This window comes from Myxocyprinus asiaticus, chromosome 4 (assembly GCF_019703515.2).
Source record: "Myxocyprinus asiaticus isolate MX2 ecotype Aquarium Trade chromosome 4, UBuf_Myxa_2, whole genome shotgun sequence".
Lineage (NCBI taxonomy): Eukaryota > Metazoa > Chordata > Actinopteri > Cypriniformes > Catostomidae > Myxocyprinus > Myxocyprinus asiaticus.
In genome coordinates, this window is record NC_059347.1 from 53,597,526 (window position 1) to 53,621,607 (window position 24,082).

At 39.0% G+C, this 24,082-nt stretch overlaps 1 protein-coding gene across 1 annotated transcript in view; it reads left to right on the top strand.

Annotated features, from left to right (window-relative positions):
* Window positions 1-24,082, top strand: part of LOC127440230 (semaphorin-4C-like) — a 95,504-nt gene that overhangs the window by 15,149 nt on the left and 56,273 nt on the right. The window lies entirely within an intron of this gene.

The window sequence follows — 24,082 nt, forward strand, 5'->3', positions numbered from 1 at the left end:
CTTGTTTTGACATTTTTTTTTTCATTGCTTCTAGAGACCAGGAACAGAAAACAGGCAATTAGAATCATCATGGCGCCACCCAGTGGTTGCTCAGGAAAACTGTGGATATTGCTAAATTATTCGGGCAGGAAATGAAGTCATGTGCAAGGGCTACTGGTTTTAATAGATAATAAATCACAAATAGCAATTACTATTATATTTAAAATGTTAAAACACACCATCTACTCACCTTCCAACATTAAAAACATACAGCTTTAAATATGTATTCTTTGTGTCAAGCCAAGAGTTCAGTCTGTGACGTTTTGATCTTCTTTTGGTCACATGTCTTCTCTTCATATGAATTCTCAGGTAGGAGTTCACCTAACTTGAACTTTTGTACTTGTCTCCTGTGTTCGGATGCGTTTGAATGGGAGTGAATATAGCACGAAGTGTAGTGTAACCGCGGCTTTACGCGCATAAAGCAAAACTGATGGATACTTTGCCATTTATTTGCTAACCATTCACTGTCCAGTTTAACCAGGCGCTATTTGTGCTGGATATAATTGCATTTAAATTAAGTAGTTGTCATTCTTTTCACCGCAAACATGCTTCTTTTTTATGCGAATGCTTATTGTAGATTGCGGCGTATTCACATAAGTCACATAAGCAAGTGGTAAAGGTTTGTGTACATTTTCAAATTATGTCGAACAGCATTATAACTGGACAAATGTCCAGACGAGCAGTGTAGTCATGCAGACTTTAAGCATTCTAAAAAGGCGATACAGATACCTAGATTGCATGGGGTTTTCCTCTCTGTCTCTCTCTCTCCACATCCGACCCTATGAAAATGTTATCTATGTGTGCTGAATAAAATCACACAATACAAGCTGCCCCCCTCAGGGAGCTTGTATTTAATTAATAACACAGGCTTACTATTGCAACACTGTTATGCGTGTGTGTCTGTGTAGGTGTCTGTCTGACAGAGTGAATCTCATGGCTGTCGTGGTTGTGATCATTGTGTGACACTGTTTGTGCACTTGTATTGTTGTGGTGCTGGGGTTCTCCTCCCAGCGTTAACAAAGCCGTATTGTGTGTGTGTTTTTTGTCATGGGTTAATCTGTGCTCAGGGCTGTCATGGGCAAGCTGCAGTGCTTTACTGCATTTGTCTGTACCTGGAAATACAGGTATCACTTACACAAAGTGCTGGATAACTGCAGCAGACTGGAGTATATGATTGTATATCCAACTCGGTCTCATGAAAATTCATACATATTTTATGAGTTGGCTATTTCGTATGATTTCGTACGAGTTCGTTCGTATAAATTTGTACGATTTCATCACGTGCATATGCCTGGATGTGTAATTGCAAGTTTTGTGCATGAGGCATTAAGGACATGCTTATTAATATTATGCCCTTACCCAAACCCCTTATCTAAACCTAACCGATCAGTAGAATGTGTAAACAAGATAGGAAGCTGTTATGTGTGACAGAAGCAAGTAATTGTCGCGTATTAGATGGAAATGATGTCCAGCGACGACATTGGCTGTTGTGAAAGTCGTATGAATTCACACAAGTGCAGTCGTATGATATCATACGAATTAGCCAAATTTAGAAAAGTCATATGTATCCTAACGAATTCGCCGTGAGAGTGTGTAGGTATATCATATACAGGATGTGTATTGATTGAACATGTCATGTTTCCTGGAGTATTTATGGAATGTAGGTTGTGTTGTGGTAGCAATTAGTTTAAGGGATGCACAATATATCAGTGATATTAGCGTTTAGTCTAAAGATCAGCAACAGTCTGAAATTAGAAACAGACAATATCAGGGATTATTTTTTCAAATCACACCATTTCTATCTCTGTGTCAGGTTTCAGAAACAGTTATCCATCTTTTGTTCTGTATGACATGTTTTGTGGCATGATTTTTCTTGACACATGAAAAATTTTAGATTGGAGCACTAGTGTGTAGTGGCCAAAATGTTAGCATCGGCCAATAACTGTGCCAGCTTGGCTGATTAACTAAAGTGTTAGCTCTCCCTTATGCCATTTTCTACCAACAGCCTTAAAAAAGGATAATGCACATTTATTTATAAAAAAATAAATAAAATACTGTTTAAAATATTGTTAGGGAATTTCAATAAAAATACTGTGTAATCAATGTTTTAAAATCAGAATATACTATGTATATACAGTATGTCATTTGCTATAGCCTATATCTCAAATTATGGGTATTATATTGGCCATCGGCCACCCCAACTTTTAGTCATCAGATCAGATTTAGTCAAAAGATACAGTTCATTGAACACATGTTTACCTTTTGTGACAGCTTGTCTCAATAGCGAGGACGTTCCACCGCGACATGATTGCTACCAACAAAACTATGACTCTCTTTATATCTACAGTAAGCCTACAGTAAACAATTTAATATAGTCTTTTCAGCTACATTTAAACAGTAAACATTGATGAAGCACAACACGATTCATGAAACAAAAATGGAAAAAACGTACAAAAATATAAAAACATGGCCAACAAATACTATTATTGATAAATTGTATTAAGTTATAACATTTAAAGCATACATTACAACCTGTCCCAATACAAATGTGACAACGTGCCCAGGCCCAGTGGTTTGGTGGTGACTGAAGAGGTGAGCATACTGTGAATATATCAGCCCCCCAAATCCCCCCAATATACATATTTAAAATGTGTAAGAAATATATATATATATAACCTTTATATTTATCCATTTTCTGTCTAACAACTTTGATGTTGCTTAACTTGTTGCAAAGCTTAAAGTGTACTTGATTAATTACAAATGTATATGCATGCTGTGTGTATTTGACTCAGGGTGTGTGTATTGTATGTGTTTGTATTTGTGTGTGTGTGTGTGTGTCTGTGTGTGTTTGGCTTCACTAGTTACTGGTGTAATCAAGGATGCTGCACAGGTGGCTTGCATTCTCTCAGGAGGAGACCTAAAGCACTTTCCACTTCTCTGCTGTTTTTCCCCTTTCTTTTTTTTTTTTTCACTTCATGGCACTGACCCCAGGCCAGCCCACCGGCATCCCTTTTGCCATCTCCCCACTCTGTCTCATCTGTTTGTTTCTCTGTTTGTTCTTCCTGCTATTTTCTTTTCATTCCATCCTAAACAGAAAATATATTGTCATTTAAAAGAGCCGGCTTGCCAAAATGCATTGATTTAAAGATGCACACACACCGAGACGTGAGCTAGCTGCGTTGAAAGATTTCACAGTCAGTGATTGGCTCTGGGTCCGTAGCGGATTTTAATAGTGGCTTTTTACACTTAGCAACATTTACCAGCAGTTTATTAGGAGGCTATTGACTGAAAGCGGTTCTAAATGAATTTAAAGTGATGCAGAAGAGGGTTTGTGTGTGTCTGCATGGGATCTGCAGAGAAGAATAGAAAAGGGGCTTCCGTTTCTTCTTTCCAAGCTCTTTACCTATTAGAGATCCATTAAGAGTCTGAAGAAGAGAGTACTAGCAGCCTATAGAGTAGAGAGATAGAGTTTCAATCATCATCTATTGAGAGTCTCTCAAAAAGAGAGTGAGAGAGTGATACACTGCCTTTAGCCATAGGTTAGATTGGTTTAGCTGTCAGTCTGATAACTTAGAATAGCCTGACATCATCCGAGCCTGCTAGAAATTTTATGTACTATCATGATGGTAAAATGTTTAGTTGGTAGAAGAGTTAAACAGCAGAATGTGTGTTATACTCTGACTCCCTCTTTCACTCTCTCTGTTTCTGTTACCTATTGACAGATGTGCCGTTAATCCATCCAAGCTTCCAACCACCAGCGTGGCCCTGTATAACCTCAGTTTTTCTCTCGCTCTCTGTCTTTCTCTCTGTTCTCGACGCAGTGTTCTCTGACAAATCAGCACTGCTGTGTTATAACATGGACTACAAAACTCTGTTTTTTGTCACATTGTATTTCATACACAGCTTTACAACTGAGCGAACTTCGGACACTTCATTTAAATAAAGAACGTTTTTATGAAAGTTTTTATATAGCGAAATATTTAATTAAATGCTGCTGTACCACATCTCAAAGGTGTTGTATTGGATTCAGATCAGCTTACTGGGAAGGCCACTGAAGAACAGTGAACTCATTGTCATGTTCATGAAACCAGTTTGGGACGACTTTTGCTTTGTAACATGGTGCATTATCATGCTGGATGTAGCCATCAGAAGATGGGTAAATTGTGGCCATAAAGGGATGCACATGGTCAGTAACAATAATCAAATAGGCTGTAGCATTCAACCGATGATTGATGAATATTAATGGATACTAATTGCCTACTGCAGCCTCAGCTTTCTGTTTTTGGCTGACAGAAGTGGAACCGCACATGTTCTTCTGCTGTTGTAGCCCATCCGCCTCAAGGTTCAACGAGTTGAGCATTCTGAGATGCTATTCTGCTCACTACAATTGTACAGAGTGGTTATCTGAGTTACCATAGCCTTTCTGTCAGCTCAAACCAGTCTGGCCATTCTCTGTTGACCTCTCTCATCAACAAGATGTTTCCGTCTACAGAACGGATCATAATGACGTGACGGAATATAGAGTGTCAGAAGGTCACTTAAGTACTGTGGACCTAGACCATTCAAAGCTTTGTATATAGTTAACAGAATTTTAAAAATAATATGAAATTTAACAGGTAGCCAATGTAACGACGATAAAATTGGGCTAATATGATAATATTTCTTAGTTCTAGTCAGCACTCTGGCAGCTGCATTTTGAACCAGTTGAAGTTTATTTATTGAACTTGCTGGACATCCTTCCAGTAATGCATAACAATAATCTAGTCTTGAGGTCATGATGCATGAATTAAGTTTTCGGCATCAGCAACAGAGAGCATGTGTTGTAATTTAGCAATATTTCTCAGGTGGAAGAATGCTGTTCTACAAACATTGGAAATTTGATTTTCAAAGGACAGATTGGTATCAAATATTACACCTAAGTTCTTTGCAGAAGTAGTCAACGTAACAGTACATCCATCAAGAGTCAAATTATATTTTAGCAGATTATTTTTAGAGGTTTTTGGTCCAATCATTAGTACCTCTGTTTTGTCAGAATTGAGTAGAAAAAAATTTCTGACCATCCAATCTTTGATTTCATTGATACACTTGATTGCTAATTTAGAGAACTGTGAATTTTCGTTGGGTTTAGAAGAAATATAAATTTGGGTATCGTCATCGGCATAACAGTGGGAACTTATTCCATGATTCCTGACAATATCTCCCAGGGGAAGCATGTATAAGGAGAAAAGCAGAGGTCCTAAAACTGATCCCTGTGGCACTCCATACTTAACTTTTGTTTGATTTGACAATTCCTACACATACAAAGTGGTAGCGGTCTGCTAAATAGGACCTAAACCATGCTAATGCAAGTCCTCTAATGCCAACATAATTCTCTAGCCTATTCAAGAGAATGTCGTGATCTGTCATGTCAAAGGCAGCACTAAGATCTAAAAGCACTAGAAGAGAAATGCAGCCACGATCAGATGATAAGAGCGAGTCATTTGTAACTCTGTTTGTAAGTCTCTGTACTGTGATGGGGCCTAAATCCTGACTGAAATTCTTAATAAATTCCATTTCTCTGTAGAAATGAACATAGTTGGGAGGACACTATCTTTTCTAGTATTTTCAACATAAATGGTAGATTTGAAATCGATCTGTAATTAGCCAATTCTCTAGGATCAAGCTGTGGCTTCTTAATAAGCGGTTTGTTAACTGCCATTTTAAAGTTTCTTGGGACATGTCCTCAGATAACTTCCTTTCCCTCCCCGGCTCTCCCTCTGTGGACTTCATTTGCTTGTTCCATCTTTCTTTGCTTTCAACCCCCCTTCTCTTTCTTTCGATGCAATACATATTTCGCCTTCTCTTTCATATCTTTCCTCCCTCTTCAATTCTCTGTGTCTCTCACCTGCTCTCTGTGTTCTTGTTCTGTGTGTCATCCATCTGCCTTCTCTCTGGTTCTTTCTACTTTCATAGTCTGCCTCTGTCTTTCATGTCTGCTCCCTGTCACTCTCTGGCTCTGTGTGTATTTGTAACAGAACACAAAGAGATGTCCACCTCGAAATCAAAAATAAAAAAGAAATATATTATCTAATATAAAAATATATAATTTAATATATTAATATACTAAAGAAGTTATTTATAAAGAGCTTATTTTTTGAATAAAGTCACTTAAGGCTATTTTAAGCCTATATAAGTCTATTTTTGAGGTTTTTACATTGTGACATTATTTTCATGTCAGTTAAGCACAATTTTGCACTGTCAGGCTATTGTTCTTTTATACACTACCAGTCAAAACATTTGAAACACTTGACTGAAATGTTTCTCATGATCTTAAAAATCTTTTGATCTGAAGGCATATGCTTAAATGTTTGAAATTAGTTTTGTAGACAAAAATATAATTGTGCCATCATATTAATTTATTTCATTATAAAACTAAAATTTAATAATAAAAAAATATAAAAACATTTTTGGAAATTGATGACTTGGACCAAATAATAAAGAAAAGCAGCCAATAAGTGCCCAACACAGATGGGAACTCCTTCAATACTGTTTAAAAAGCATCCCAGGGTGATACCTCAAGAAGTTGGTTGAGAAAATGTCAAGAGTACATGTCTGCAAATTCTAGGCAAAGGGTGACTACTTTGAAGATGCCAAAATATAACACAGTTTTGGATTTTGTTTAGTCACAACATAATTCCCATAGTTCCATTTATGTTATTCCATAGTTTTGAAGACTTTAATATTATTCTAAAATGTAAAAAATAAATAAATAAAATACAATAAAATAAATTATAATAAAGAATGAGTAAGTTTTTCAAAATTTTTGACCGGTAGTGTACATTTGAATTATTCAGTCAGGTTATGTATTTGATAATCCCAGCTGCATATCGGCATGTATGCTTGTGATGATCACAATATATCGTAATGATCTTTAAGTGTTTGCATAATTATTTTGTTTGCATTTATTTTAGCAATAAACAACAAACAGCTGGTTTTCTTTAATTTAACATTCACTGAATGCATTATCTAACATACACTGATAGAATTGCCATCAAAATATTTACCTGATATTTAAAAAGAAATGTTGATTAAGTTTAGAAAACTAGCCATATGCGAGAATTATTGCAATTAGAACCAGTATGTGAGGCTTTTCCCAAAGGCTTTTTGCCTTCATACCATAATTAGAGTCAATGATGTTGCTTTTAGGATGTAATGTTTTAGTACAGAGTGAAAATGCATATTAAGGTGCATTAGAGAAAGTAGTAATCAGGTGTGTTAGAGATACTGTAGTATTTCTTCATTATAGTGTGTAGAAGCTCTACTTTTCCTCTGGGATGGAAGCCGAGGTAAACACATGAGCTCACCTCAACCTTACCTCACCTCTGCGTGACTGTGTGTGCGAGGGTGAGCCATCATATTTTGAACCGTCAATAAAGCATGTTAGTATGCGCTTATTTGAAATGGATATGCACATGCTATTATTCATACCTCATGAATAAAACTCCTCTTAAATATTCCTCCGGTCTTCTAGATATCAGTAACCTTCGGAAAGCCGATCCACCCCGTGCAGACATTTGTAGACCTCCATTGTGTGGAAACATCGTTAACAGAATATTGTTTATTCAACTGTCAAAATCAGAAAATTGTGAGAGAGATTTTTTTATTGCAGAGCCGAACGAGTGCGGAATGCAAGACCGGCTGATTTGTAAACAATTGAAGATAAACCAAATTGTTTTTCATGCACCACACAAAGGCGGCATCTGACTCTTTCATTTTTCTCTTTTAAGAGCAGAAAAAGATGAAACATTAAACAGAATAAAATTGCACCCTTTGTGACATGGATGCATGAGAATAATGTCCGAAATTCTGGGTGGCAAAGTTTGGCGATACAAAACGTCAACTAACTAGACAACAAATTTTACATTGTAATCTCTTTTGTTGATCTGACGACTCGCAGTATGAGAACTTCACCCTGGGCACCCTTACAGGAGAGATGGATTAGGATGATACGTACTAAAACACTTAACTCCAGGCTTCAGAGACAAACAGTGAAAGTTTGTTTGGTGGGGGCAGAGCTGAATCCAGGGCTTGTGAGCGGCTGTTTTTATCAGTGGGCGTCTCCGAACATGGATTTGTTTGGTTTTGCTTTTTTTTATGAGAAAATTTTCAGATAAATCTCACACAGCCCTGGGGTTTGTTCTGAAAAGGCTTGAAATGAAGCCAGAGCATTACTTTGCAATCCTCCCACTTATATAAACACAAAGATACACTCCAAGCAAAGGCACCCAAAATCTCTCTACCCACTCTCACAATCCACAGATCCTCTGACGTGCTTTATAATGCATCATCACCAATTTATAAACACACTAAACATGCATAATAGACATAAACGCATACTTTTTAAATATGCTTTTAAAATCAACATGACGTGAAAATTGGCATTATTTACGTTCTTAATACACATTGAAAAATCTTGTGAGTCTTCACTTTAATTGCTAGTCCGGGTTTGGCTGAAGGCTACAGTTTGTCCGGTCAGAACAATGATGTCTTACTCAGGTTATAATCCAAATCGTTGTCTTTATTAAATGTGCATAGATGTGTGGGTCTGTGAATACAAAATACAAATATGAATATGGATATAAACATATATAAAAACACAACACAATATTAATAAAGCTTATTTGGTAAACACTGATCAACAAAGGTAAAATATAACACAATATTACGATCTCTATTATCAAATACTTGAATAAATGGGAGTGGGTGTTCAATACAATGTATACAAACTATGTGTGCGCTAACGCTGTGCAGGAGCTGCGCACGTGAGCATGGCTGCTGCTGCACGGGCGGTCAAACTAAGATGTAAACAACTTTGAGCGCATGCGCGCTACCTGAGATGCAACCGTGCCTTTGTGCTTATAAAGAATAAATATACCTAATACTAACAGAGAATGACAAATAAATATGGAATGGCAGTAATGTCATAGCAGAGGAATATAATCTTGTAAACAACATTAAATGTAAACACAGATACAGGCGGAATAGCGTTTGTCTTTACATTTGCCGAGAATATTCAGTAATTATGTGATTACTTACAGTGTAATGCACGCACACGCACAATTGATAAAACTCCTCCGATTTGGACTAATACAGTGTACTTTACTCTACAAACTATCTACAATATTCAGCCGATCTCCTTTTCCCATTATCATCCGCTGCTCTCTTCTCCGTCACTTTGCGAACTCCGGTGGAAAGTTTGGGAATAGTCCATTTCGCGTTGAATGACAGAGGTGACTGGGAGAGTCCATCTATCAAAGGGGGACACTTTCTACACACATTACTGGTGTTATTGTGCATAATTCATCAATGCACATTATTACAAAGACAAAAAAAAAATGTTTGTCATCTTAGTCTTTCATCAAACTCTAATAACTTGCTTAACCTCCAAAATTACTTTCTTTCTTGACTGACGTCACCAAGCCTCCTTATTTTGAACCACCTGTCATATAGAGCAGTGGTTCCCAAACTGGGAACAGCCATGACTAACAAGTGTTGTTGCAGACTCTGCTCAGTTTAATATGTTAATAGCCATCAGGGGCCTGGGTAGCTCAGCGAGTAAAGACGCTGACTACCACCCCTGGAGTCGCGAGTTCGAATCCAGGGCGTGCTGAGTGACTCCAGCCAGGTCTCCTAAGCAACCAAATTGGCCTGGTTGCTATAGGGTAGAGTCACTTGGGGTAACCTCCTCATGGTCGCTATAATGTGGTTCGCTCTCGGTTGGGTGTGTGGTGAGTTGTGTTTGGATGCCACGGAGAATAGCGTGAAGCCTCCACACATGCTATGTCTCCGTGGTAACATACTCAACAAGCCACATGATAAGATGAGCGGGTTGACGGTCTCAGATGCAGAGGCAACTGAGTTTTGTCCTCTGCTACCCGGATTGAGGCAAGTCACTACGCCACCACGAGGACTTAGAGCGCATTGGGAATTGGGCATTCCAAATTGGGGAGAAAAGGGGAGAAAATCATATATATATATATATATATTAATAGCCATTGATGTTAAAAGGACTGACTCAATTACACGCGTGCTGTTTTACTACAGCCGGCTGCTTTCAAATGCCCCCGTGTGTATGTCTGCACGTACTCCATAGAGCACTTGTGTTTATAGAGTCCTATCTGTTATATTGTTAATATTAATCAGTCAGCAATATTGACAAGAAAACGCGAAAAGCAGTCACTGTCTTCAGGTGGATAACTTTAGTGGTTTTAAGCCAAATACGTTTCAATGACATGTCTGCTTCTCAGTCAAATTCTGACTGCATTGAATCAGTATTAAAGGAATATTCTGGGTTCAATACAAGGTGAGCTTAATCAACAGCATTTGTGGCATCATATTGATTACCACAAAAATGTATTTTGACTCGACCTTCCTTTTCTTTAAAATAAGCAAAAATCTGGGGTCTAGTGAGGCACTCACAATGGAAGTGAATGGGGCCAATCCATAAGCATTAAAATACTCCTTATTTCAAAAGTATGGCAACAAGATGTAAACAAAATGCATGTAAGCATGATTTTAGTGTGATAAAATTGTGTACTTAACTTTTTTGTGTAAAGTTATATTCAATTTTACTTGGCGCCATAATGCCGTAAACCCTTAAACGATCATAAAACTAAGATTTAAACAAATTTACAGCTCAAATAATACACCAGTTGTAACAGAATAATTAATGTTTTAATAAAACTGTAAGCTTCACATTTTTGCCTTTTAAACCTTCCAAAATTGGCCCCATTCACTTTCATTGTAAGTGCCTCACTGTAACCTCGATTTTTGCTTTTTTTTTTTTTTTTTTTTTAAAGAAAAGGAAGGACGAGTCTAAATTAATTTTTGTGGTAATCAATATTATGCCACCAAGTACCAAGTACGAAATCTAACAGTAACACAGTAAAGATAGTCAACAATTTAAGTATTTTGCATTAGATTACTTGTTTAGTGTTTTTATATTATGATTTTTTTATTTTTATTTTTTTAATTGCAGCATTTACTGAAAAACTTAAAGCACTGTTTACTCTGTTCTCTATTCTTTTACTCTATTTCATAACTGGCTTTTGAATAATTACTTTAAAAGCTTGAAGCATTGTTTACTTTACATTTTTTTTTATTTAATTTGTTAAAATTATATTAATGTAAAACTTTTTAAATAACTAGTGGTTGTTTATTTTTCAGTGATTGGGGTGCTGTTGGGGGAAAAAAACACCATAAAGGGGTGTTGTAAAAGTTTAGGAACCATTTATATAGAGACAACTTTTTATGAGCTCATCAATTCCCAATAGATTTTTTTTTTCTCATTGAATACTATTTCACTTGGAAATATGTCACATAACAGAAGTAAAAAAAATTGTGAATGCCATTTCATGCTGATTTTACTGTAAAGCTCAAATACAATAAGCCTATTTAACATAAACACACCAGATTTTTAAAGATAACTCATACACATATCAAAATCGGCATGCTCTCAAAGTTGGAATAAAACACACATCATGCACTATATTGACTTTCACTTTGCTGCAACTTTGAATAACTTCAGTCCAGTCCATTTCGCCATCTCCTGGAAGAAAAATAGAAAAAGCTGTGTCCGTTGGATTTGGATCCAAGGTCATGGAACTCTTCAAAGGTGCCACTTGAGTGAAACTATTGTAGCACAAAAGATTCTCTACACCCAGTCTCGGCCTGTCTCAGAGAGGCCGTCCTCCCACATACTGTCTAGTCATAGTTTGTGAATTTGTGTGTGTGTGTGTGTGTGTGTGTGCACATGTTTATACTACATTGTGGGGACCAAATGTCCCCACAAGGATAGTAAAACCTGAGATCACCTACCTTATGGGGCCCAGTCAGCAGTCCCCACGAGGGAAATGGCTTGGTAAACATACTAAATAATGTTTTTTTGAAAATGTAAAAATGCAAAAAGGTTTCTGTGAGGGTTAGGTTTAGGGGTAGGGTTAGGGTTTAGAAATTATCATTAGATCTGTATAAAATCCATAAAATGCATGGAAGTCTATGGAGAGTTCCCACAATGATATAAAAACAAGCCTGTGTGTGTGTGTGTGTGTGTGTGTGTGTGTGTGTGTGTCTCCACGCTCCCTGTTGGCTGGTTACTAATTCTTGCCAGGCCCAGCAGCAGGTGGAGGGTATTTCATTTTTCTTTTCCCACACACTGGCATAGTTGAAAAAATAACAAAAGCAACCCACAGCATTCTCTCAGACAAGCTTATATCGACTCAAATCACGGCACAGCCAAAACCCACTCTAATGAATGTGGATGTGTGACTGTGCAGCTAAATATTCATATTTATCTTAACCACATTTTCTTTCCTTCTTTTTTTTTTCCTTCCTCTCTGTCTTTTTTTAGAGACCTTAGTGAAGGGAGTGTCTATATAATTAGTGGGCTAATTTAAAGCGAAGGTTGCCCATCATGACCCCATGAATAATTGGGCTCTAGAAGGTTCTGGAGGTCAAAGGTCAATGCAGAAGTGCAGTTACTCAACAAAGAGGGCACACACTGGCCGCCACTTCTGCCTCACTGACCCACAATGCCCCTTTTATATGGGACAGACTTTTATGGCCTTATGATTGACCTTGTGCAGATGGACACTGGAAGACACAGAGGACACAATAAGACACTTTGATACTTGTGCTTTTACAAGTTTGCTAATATCCACAGATGCCATTGATGATTAATGCACTTGGCAGATGCTTTAATCCAAAGCAATTTACACTGCTTTAAAGGGATACATTTTATCAATACCTGCTGTGTGCCCTGAGACTTGAACCCCCAATCTATCTGGCCAAATCACCTGGTATAAATTGACTACCAGTTGAACTACAGGGACACCTTTTTAAATTTTACATTGACATAAAAGCTTTTACTCAAGAGAGACTAATGTCATCAGCACTTGAGCTAAGCTGTGTACCAATTTGCATACTTATACTAAGCACAAAAAGTATGCTTTCTGCTGCATGGGAAGGTCTATGGAGTGAGTAGTAAGACAGTGCGGCAATATTGGAACGTTAACATCTAGTTAAATTTATTACCTTAAAATTTGGTTTTAACATTTGGGTTTATATGTTTTAAAACTTTTAAACAACAGTTTATTTATTTATTTATTTTTTATTTTTATTTTTTTTTACAAGGTGGTTATATCAAAATATTTTCAATAACTGCCCAATAAGTGAACGGATAGTATTTGAGGTAAAAAGCCCCCCTGTTGCAGGGACTAAAGCTCCCTATTAAACACGTTGTGTTTTCTTAAAGTGGGGCGAATAAATCAAATCAAAATCAAAATCAAATCACTTTATTGTCACACAGCCATATACACAAGTGCAATGGTGTGTGAAATTCTTGGGTGCAGTTCCGATCAACATAGCAGTCGTGACAGTGATGAGACATATACCAATTTACAATAACATCAAATTAACACAACGCAATTTAAACATCTGTTATACATAATTAAACTCGACTTAAAACATCAAATTAACACAACACAATTTAAACATCTGTTATACATAATTACACTCAACTTAAAACATCAAATTAACACAACACAATTTAAACATCTGTTATAATTAATTACACAACTTAAAACATCAAATTAACACAACACAATTTAAACATCTGTTATACACAATTACACTCAACAATATACAATAATAACATACATTGCACAGTATACAATATGCTGTTTTTGTTTTTTGTTTTTTTTGTTTTTTTACTATATAGATACTATATAGATACACATTATTCAATAGAAATTAAAATATATATGAAAAAAGTATATATATAGAATGTACAGTATTGTACTGTATTGACATTCAGGCTGTCGGTTGATAGTCAGTTGTTAAGAGAGACATAATATAATGACAGTAATATAATTTATGACAGTCCGGTGTGAGATAAAAGAGTAATAAAGTGCAGGGCTGATGTATTTTGATCGTGGGAGATCAAGAGTTCAGAAGTCTGATTGCTTGGGGGAAGAAGCTATCATGGAGTCGGCTGGTGCGGGTCCTGATGCTGCGATACCGCCTACCTGATGGTAGCAGTGAGAACAGCCCATGGCTCGGGTGGCTGGAGTCTCTGATGATCCTCCGAGCTTTTTTCACACACCGCCTTGTATATATTTCCTGGAGGGAGGGAAGCTCACCTCCGATGATGTGTTTGGCAGTTCGCACCACCCTTTGCAGTGCTTTGCGGTTGTGGGCAGTGCTATTGCCGTACCAGGCGGAGATACAGCCAGTCAGGATGCTCTCCACAGTGCAGGTGTAGAACCGTGTGAGGATGTGGCGGTTCATTCCAAACTTCCTCAGCCGTCTCAGGAAGAAAAGGCGCTGATGAGCCTTCTTCACAACGACTTCAGTGTGGACGGACCATGTGAGTTCCTCAGTGATGTGGACACCCAGGAACTTGAAGCTGCTGACTCTCTCCACTGGTGCTCCATTGATGGTGATTGGACTGTGTTCTCTGTCTTTTCTCCTGAAGTCCACCACAAGCTCCTTTGTCTTACTGACATTGAGGGAGAGGTTGTGCTCCTGACACCAGTGTGTCAGAGTGTGCACCTCCTCTCTGTAGGCTGTTTCATCATTGTCAGTGATCAGACCTACCACCGTCATGTCATCAGCAAACTTAATGATGGCATTGGAGTTATGTGTTGCCACACAGTCATGTGTGTACAGGGAATACAGTAGTGGGCTGAGAACACAGCCCTGCGGGGCTCCAGTGTTGAGGGTCAGTGATGAGGAGATGTTGCTGCCTATTCTAACCACCTGGCGTCTGCTTGACAGGAAGTCCAGGATCCAGCTGCACAGCGAGCTGTTTAAGCCCAGAGTCCGGAGTTTCTCATCTAGCTTGGAGGGCACTATGGTGTTGAATGCTGAGCTGTAGTCTACAAACAGCATTCTCACATAAGTGTTCTTTTTTTCCAGGTGGGAGAGAGCAGTGTGTATTGTAGATGCAATGGCATCATCAGTGGAGCGGTTGTTACGGTAAGCAAACTGCAGCGGGTCAAGATTGAGTGGTAATACAGAGCAGATGTAATCTCTGATTAGTCTCTCAAAACATTTGCTGATGATGGGGGTCAGAGCAACAGGACGCCAGTCATTTAAACAAGTTATTTTCGATTGTTTTGGAACAGGCACAATGGTGGATGTTTTAAAGCATGTGGGGACTACAGACAAAGAGAGGGAAAGGTTGAAAATGTCCGTAAAAACACCAGCCAGCTGGTTCGCGCACGCTCTGATGACGCGGCCCGGAATGCCGTCTGGACCCGCGGCTTTGCGGATATTCACCCGTCGGAAGGATCGGGTTACATCCGCTACAGAGACGGAGAGTGAACTAACCTCTGTAGCTTCGGCCGTGAGAGCTCTCTCCGCGAGGGCGGTGTTATTTCCCTCGAAACGAGCATAAAAAGTATTTAGCTCATCCGGTAGAGAGGCAGCGGTGTTCATGGCGGAGTTTTTATTCCCTTTAAAGTCCGTGATGATGTTAATTCCCTGCCACATGCTTCTAGAGTTGGTGGTGTTAAACTGTCCTTCAATCTTACTCCTGTACTGGCGTTTTGCTGTTTTGATAGTTTTTCGGAGGGCATAACTGGCTTGTTTATGCTCCTCCGCGTTCCCGGAATTAAAAGCGGAGGTCCGCACATTAAGTGCTGCGCGAACATCGCTGTTGATCCACGGCTTCTGATTCGGATAGATTCGCACAGTTCTGGTCGGAATCACTTCCTCTACACACGTTCTGATGAAGCACATTACGCTATCAGCGTAAAGCTCGATGTCGTCATCAGAGGCGGACCGGAACATCTCCCAGTCCGTGCAATCAAAACAGTCTTGTAGCGTAGAGTCTGATTGGTCCGACCAGCACTGGATCGTTCTGAGGGTGGGTGCTTCCTGTTTCAGTTTCCGCCTGTAAGCGGGCAGAAGCAGAATGGAAGAGTGGTCCGATTTGCCAAATGGTGGGCGGGGGAGGGATTTGTAGCCATCCCGGAACGGAGAGTAGCAATGGTCCAAAACCCGGTCCCCTCGTGTGTTGAAACTAATGTGCTGGTGATATTTTGGTGCGACTGATTTTAAACTGGCTTTATTAAAGTCCCCGGTCACAATGAACGCGGCCTCAGGGTGCGCGGTTTCCTGCTCACTTATACTCCCATACAGTTCCTTGAGTGCCCGGTCTGTGTCGGCTTGTGGGGGGATGTACACAGCAGTGATAATGACCGCTGTGAATTCCCTCGGTAGCCAGAATGGTCGACACAGAAGCATAAGAAATTCCAGATTAGGAGAACAGAAAGACTTGATGGAATGTACGTTCCTCTGATCACACCAGGATTTGTTGATCATAAAACATACACCACCTCCTCTAGTTTTACCTGAGAGGTCTTTCGCTCTGTCCGCTCGGAGCATGGAGAACCCCGCGGGTTCAATGGCTGAGTCTGGAATCTCCGCAGACATCCAAGTTTCCGTAAGGCAGATAACGCAGCAGTCCCTCGTCTCTCGTTGGAAAGAGATCCGCGCTTTCAGCTCGCAGAGCTTGTTATCCAGAGACTGAACATTTGCCAGTAGAATAGTGGGTAGCGGGGGTCGATTTGCGCGGCGTCTTACTCTGATGAGAACGCCGGCTCTGTTTCCCCTTTTCCTCCTGCGTTTCCGCGGCCGTGCTGCCCAGACAAAGGGCTCCGCTTGCGTGTTTGTAAACAGCGGGTCGGCATTGAGGAATGTGAAGTCCGGTTTACGGTGTGAGATCGCTGAGCCAATGTCCAAAAGTGTTTGTCTGTCGTAGACAATAAGGCAGACAACATCCAAGACAAAAAACATAAGAATTGTAAACAAAACAAACAAACCATTGCTAAGTTGTGTCGGAGCTCGCAACGCAGCAGCCATACTCGGCGCCATCTTGAGTCCAATGTTGAATAGATTTGTTATGAAAACTTTTGTGGGCTCACATTAACTGATCCAATCACAATGGAGATTAATTTGTTTCTAGAATACTTGAGATGTAATGAAATATGTATTGTGATTGAAATGAACAAGAAATAATGCACCTTTTTCTGAAGTGGTTAATTTGAATAAGCATTATCTTAATTTGTTACTAAAAAAGCATCTTGCTGTCTCAAAATGATTTACCTAAGTTGACAAATTGTGCCCTATAGCTATTGCCCCATTATCTACACTATATCAATATAATCCCCTAGGGGCCTTTTACCCCAAGTGATGGAGCAATTTACCCCAGGTGTGGGGTAAAAGGCCCCCTTGCCACCTTAAAAAAAAAAAAATGAATTACATTCAAAATAACCTTCTGTTGTTATTTATTTTAATACAAATTATGTTGTTCCATCAATATTCAATAAAAATACATTTATTTCTTGAATCTTGAGACACTTTGTAACCAGAAAAAAAGCTAATTTTCCTAAAGGTATGCCTTTAGCCCTGTTGTACCCTGTTGTTCATTGTTAGTTCATTTTAGTTCATGTTAACTAATGTTGTTAACTAATGTTAAGAAATGGAACAAATTTTGTAAAGTGTTAGCAAAAAAGTAGACCATCAGTACCAGCCATTGGTAAGCAATTTTATTATGTACTAATATTTGGACAGTGTTGGGTGTAATCTTATTACAAAATAACTTCAATTACTTTTTAAGCATAAAAGTAGTGTAACACATTACTATTAAAATCATATATCATATAAATCATTTATATACATTAATAAGTTCATTAATAGGGTTACATCTTTTTCTACAACAATATTTATGTAGCAGAATTAATTTAAAACATGAATTATGTTTATAAGTATGAAGAGCATGCACCTTTTGGCTGTCTCGTTTGGAAGGATGCGTCCTCCAGAGGTCGCATTTGTCGGCCACATACGTCAGCGAGGCTGTCTCACTTCAGAAAAGCAAGTAGGACACTTCGAATGCGACCTTCTTTCACGGGAATTCGGAGGATGCATGAGGTGTATCCTTCGTGGGCACTCACAACCCACAATTCTTTGCTTCAACGGCAATGTCTAAAGAAATGATGCCAATTTGCCTGTAAATATGATGTTCAAATGCAAGGAATGTTAATTCCCAAGTTGAAGTACCTCAGTAGATGGGTGCAGAGTATATAATATGTATAATTATATTAATATATAATTAAAATAAAGTATTAGACTAAAAGTACACCTGTAAAATCTATTTTCTTTTCTCTTTACACCATTAAAACTCTCCTAAAATTTACCTCATACATTCCCTTCTAAAGGGACTTTGTTCCCTTCTCACTCAAAGCGCTTGCGCTTGTTAAAGAGTGCCGTGCTGTCATTGCAACCATGTTCCGTTCCGTTTCCGTTTGTCCTATGAAGGCCATCTCGTTTAAATGAGGCTTGATTAAAGGAGGACGTTCAGTATTCTGCAGCCTTCAAAGGATGCGTCCTACCTAGCACTGCAGCCTTCGAAACAAGACACAGCCTTTGTTAGGATTAAATATAGACGTTATTTTGAATGCGGGGGGGGTGCTTTTCTGTTAAAGTTTTCTAGAAAGCAACTTAAAAGTAATTATCAATGTGATTACTTTTTTGATGAAGTAATCAGTCAAATCAGTAATCAGATTAGCAAATTAGAGAAGTAATTAGTCTATTGTGATAGATTACACTATATTTGGAACACACTAATTCTAATCTTCTATACTATTTAGGATGGATAGCAGGGCAAAACTCTTTCACTAAGTACTGATTTACAACCAGTTTCCCAGCAAAACTCCAATCAAAACCACAGCTGCAAGACTTTGGATAAGAAACTAATGCAGTCAGCACTAAGCCAGGATGCAATTAGCACTGATCTGGGGCCAGTGTCAGAGAACTCACAGCCAAATCCACGGGTGCAATACTGACCTGAGACAAGCATCAGTTCAAATGACTCAGCGGTGTCTCCCTCCGCTATGCATGGCTGTGATTAGCGTTAGCGATGTCAGCTAATGAATCATCTGTATTATGCTGCTGTCACGCTCGATTTCAGGGTGTAATAAAGGGGATATTTTTAATGTAGCTCTATATATATATACTGTATATACTGTATATAATTTATTTTAGACAGATGCTATTTACACCCCAGTGCAAATAGTGGCAGATATTATTTGCATCCCAACCCTGGTGCAAATATTGGTGGATACTAATTGCACCCACATTTAAATACTAACATACATATATGGGCATCACTGCAGCGTGATAATTGGCAGTCCCACAGACACCCTACAGCAACCCCTACCCCTAAACCTAACCTTAACCTTCCCTTAGAAAAAAATAACCTTGGTTTTACTTGGTTTTAAATTTACAGTAACCACAAAATTAACCATGGTTACTATATTACCACCATATTACTGTAGTAACACCATGGTTAACTGCATTAAAAATATGGTTTCTGCCAAAAAAAACATGGTTACTACAATATTACTATAGTAATACAGTGATTCAATGCGCACAAGCGATGCCGAGCCGCGGGAAGGAGTGCGATCAACAGACCCTGCCTCCAGATCAAACTCCCCGACATTCACCGTGACCAAATCACTGTGATGAAATCAACATTTATATTCATTTTTATCTATTATTTTAAGTAGTATTAAAGGAAATATTAAGAGTGGAAACAGGAAATCGGATGGGAAAAGAGTGGGACAAATGGTGGATTCGAACCAGGGTCGCTAAGAAAACGGTACACATTCACACCGTCTTTACACCCCACGCCACTGCAGCGACACCTTTTGTCTAGTTTGTCATATATTCCTGTGGATTCACGAGACTATTGGGGTGCAAATAGCCGCACTGTGTGGCAGATGCTATTTACACCAAGGTGCAAATAGACACTCTGTTTAATTTATTATATTATATTATTTATTTATTTATTTGCTGGTGTTCTGATGACAAGTGCCCTAAACCCCTCTAAAACCAGCAAACCAGACCAGGCTGGGAGACCAGCTAAGACCAAAGCTTTTTTTCTCTTTTTGTCTATTTTTTTTTTCTATCTTTCATTTCAGCAGAGCCAAAAGTGTGACATTTTTTCTTTAAGGTGTAAGGTTAGTTTGTTATAGTTATACCTAGCTTTTCAAGGTAAATATGTGTGTGTTCTGACTGAGAAACTCAGCAGTAGCTGGACTAAAACTCTGGAGTTCAACTTTTAGTGTGCAAGTGTTTTTTAAATCCCGTTTCTTTAAACAAAAATGTGCTCAACCCCCTCAACAGATCCGATTTGGAGTGTTTAGATCTTGAGTGTGTGTTGCAGCTCTTTCTAATCTGGTTGAAAAAAGAAGGGATTGAAATAAAATAGTTTTTGGATTGCCCCATTTATTTTGGAAAATCAACATTGAGCGCAATAGCAAATGTGCCGGCAGACTTTTTATTCACTGATCTGTTTGTGTTGTGTATGCCTGTGTGTATTTTCCATACAGTTAACCATTATTAGTGTGACATTTCCTTGCCTCTAAGAAGTGTGCGTTCATTCCCGATGTTCCCTAGATTTTTCCAAACAGATCGTAAAGCCATTGGGCTATTTTTTTTTATTAGAGTGGAAGTTTCAACTCCAGGCGGGGGACTCTCCATTAGGGGTTAAACGTTTAAACAGACGTGCTTGCACAGAAACACACTCACAATAGCTCTCCCAGATGGGTCGTGCTTCTAATTATGGCCTAAATTGAGTTTGCAGGTCATTTGATTAAAGTAATCTGAAATGAGATGCATTTGCAGAAGTTAATTTTATGTGCATGGGTGCACAATTTTTTATGTATTTGAAGGCACAAAAGTGAGTCTTAGTGATTCAGTGTGTCTGCCCTTCATCTTAGCATGTATAATTATATCTTGTAATCGATCAGAGGGTGAAAGGATTAACTTTTCAGAAATCTAACCTCTTTAAACTTCCCCTTCTGTCGTTTTCATTACCTCTCTCTCTCTCTCTCTCTCTCTCTCTATCATGCATCTCATTTTTCATGAGCTATTGCCATTACAGTATGGATTCCTGCATGTATTATGCACGTCTTAAAGGTGATGTGACAGACACAGCTGACTACGGCTGGAATAGCATACTACTTTTATTATAGCTGCAGTATATACAGTGGTATATATATACTGTGCACAGAAAGCAAATTTGGTATTGAATTCCTAGATGACCAACTACACATACAAAATTAGCAGTATTCAACAGAGCTTACTCCGTGAAATACTGTATCCTACAAATTTCCAATGTGATGAAAACAATGTCAGCTGTGATTTTGTATCTATGTTGATTCATTATTTGATCAGACTGCCAAAAGTTGACATTTTTAGATAAAATTTAAACTGGCAACATAATGAGGTCATGTGACAACAGTGTAACATAATACTGTCAAACCGTATATCGTAGAATGATAAAATATTCATAATAGAACATAGCCTATTTTTGTCATAAGAGAGTATCTTGAATCTTTACTCTCTCCTTATCTCTCTCTCTTTCTCCTTTCAAGTGGACAGAGAGAGAGAGATTGCCCTGGCTGAAACAGAGAAAGAGAGAGAGAGAGAGAGAGAGAGAGAGAGAGAGGTCATGCAAAACATGAGCTCCTGAACTTGCTTTTAAGATGAGGTAAACCTAAGAAAAAACACAAAATTCAGCCAAAATGTCATGGTGAACACAAGTTCACCATAAATAGAAAATACATTTGGCAAGAATACTTTGAAAATAAGACACATTTTTGGAAAAACTGTACTTGAAGAACTTCACAGGACACCAGAAATGAAAAACAACAAAATCTGGAGAATAAGGAACTACATTCAAACTTCATTGGATTAACAAGAAGGTTTAATATATTTGGAAAAGGATTTGACCCAAAGGAGAATTAAATAAATAACAACAGAGACAAAATAGCAGTGGAAGCCCAGAAGGACTTGAGAAATCTAAAGTAAACCAACAGAGGATTTCAACTGGCTCTTTGATAGAGGTAAGCATTCCACCCAAAAATATCTTAATAAAAACAAGTAGGAAGAGAGAATGAAATGAAAAGGAACTTTCAAAAAACGTTTTAAACAAATCTGTTCAAAGGTTACATGCTACGCTAATTGAAAATAACAATAGCACAGGATAGTTGGCCTTCACACCTTCAGATTGGCTGGTTGATCTATAGCCCTGAACATCAGAGACATGTGAACTGCAGTGCTATGGCAACAGCAGTAGTTGGGGCTTGTGCTTGCACCTTTGACTATCCTACAGACATCCAGTCTGAGAAGAGCAGACAACAACACAAATTTAAAATCCAGAAAGAAAAAAAACCCTGAGACCCTGTTGCAAGACACATCACACAGCAAGGGTAAAATCATCACCACCATCCTGCTTTTCTACACAGAATGCCCAACTGTCTGGCGCATAGCATTCTGCACACTTTTTGAACATTTTACAAAACATGGAATTTGTAAAGGCAGACAACTGTGTATATATGAGGATTCAGAAATGGACCCAGAGAACAGGCACCTAACAGTAAACTTTTATCAAATGGGACTGTAATTGTGCTGGGAAATGATGTTGACCTCACAAAGTTTGAACAGACCTTCCACCCCCAAAAAGAAATGGTGGAAAGGGAGGGAGCAACCCCCTACAAGCAATCCCCCTCCCCTGGGACATCAGAACACAACAAACAAACTGAGTCCTCCCCCATGCCAGTACATTAGTTAGAAAGGACCACTCCAAAGGAAACAGAGAACAACATCCTTCCCCCAAGCCCAAGTCTCCACAACACAGTTGCTCAACTATAGCACAGCTTAGCTCTGCTGGAAGTGGAAATAGTGGAGCTGAGTGAGCAAGTCCATGCTCAGGCTACCACCACCAAAGACACTCAGCAACCAGCTCTGTCAAATCAGAAACCAGCTGAAAGTGTCCATTCAAGAGCTGAAGGGAGAAGTTAACACCCTGTCCCAGGACAGAGACACACTCAAAAGAGACTTCACAGAACTTAAACACATGATGGGGAAGGAACTTTCGGAAATGAAAGAGGACTTAAAGTGAGAGATCAGTGGTCTCAAAGTAGAGATGGAACAGAGGGACACACATATGGGGCTTTTCCACTGCATGGTACAGCTCGACTCGACTTGACTCTGCTCACTTTTTTGGGGTTTTCCACTGTGGATAGTACCTGGTACCTGGTACTTTTTTTAGTACCACAACGGTCGAAGTTCCAAGCGAGCTGAGTCGATACTAAATGTGACGTCAAAACCCTGCAGATCACTGATTGGTTAGAGAGAATCGTCACTACCAGCGACTCTGGATTTGCGACACGGGACATCAACCTGCTAGTTTTTTAAGTTAGCAACAGCAAAAGAAATGGCTGTGTGCAAAACCACGCCGTGGTCAATAAACGAGGTGCAGACGTTCCTCTCGTTAGTAGCCAAGGAGAGGATCCAACGAGAGCTGGATGGGGTGACGTAAAATGAGGAAGTGTCTCAGCTATTGGCCGCACACGGCTACCACCGGACCTACCAGCGCTGTAGGAAAAAGTAAAAAAAAATTTAAGTGACTACAGAACCATCAAGGACCACAACAGCCGGAGTGGTTCAAACAGAAGAAAGTGGAAGTGATTCAACCAAATGGACGCTATCTATGGCAATAGACCAGCGAGCAATGGGAGGGAGAGTGCCCTGGACTCGGCCATGGCGTTGTTGGAGTCCACGATGGAGGATGGTACGTTAACTCTATATCTGTATTCTGCTTGAAAGCTTCACTTTATTTAGTTGACCAGCTACTAGAAAGCTTGCTTCTAAAACAACCTGGCCAATTTAACTGTTACACTTGTGTAAAATCACCATGCAACAACTGATTTATGCAGCACCATGAGCTAGTAGCTAACAGCTAGCGGTCGTGCTATTGTTTATGGTCAGTAACGTTCTTGAGTTGTTGTTGCTAGTTTGTTTTGTGTCACGTTTAAGATGATGTTACGGCAGTAGAGGCAGCGCAACTATGACGATCAGCCTATAATCCCACCCGTGTTGAGGCTGCACTAAACTGCAGTGGAAAAGCAAGCTCAGAAAAGTAAAGAGTCGA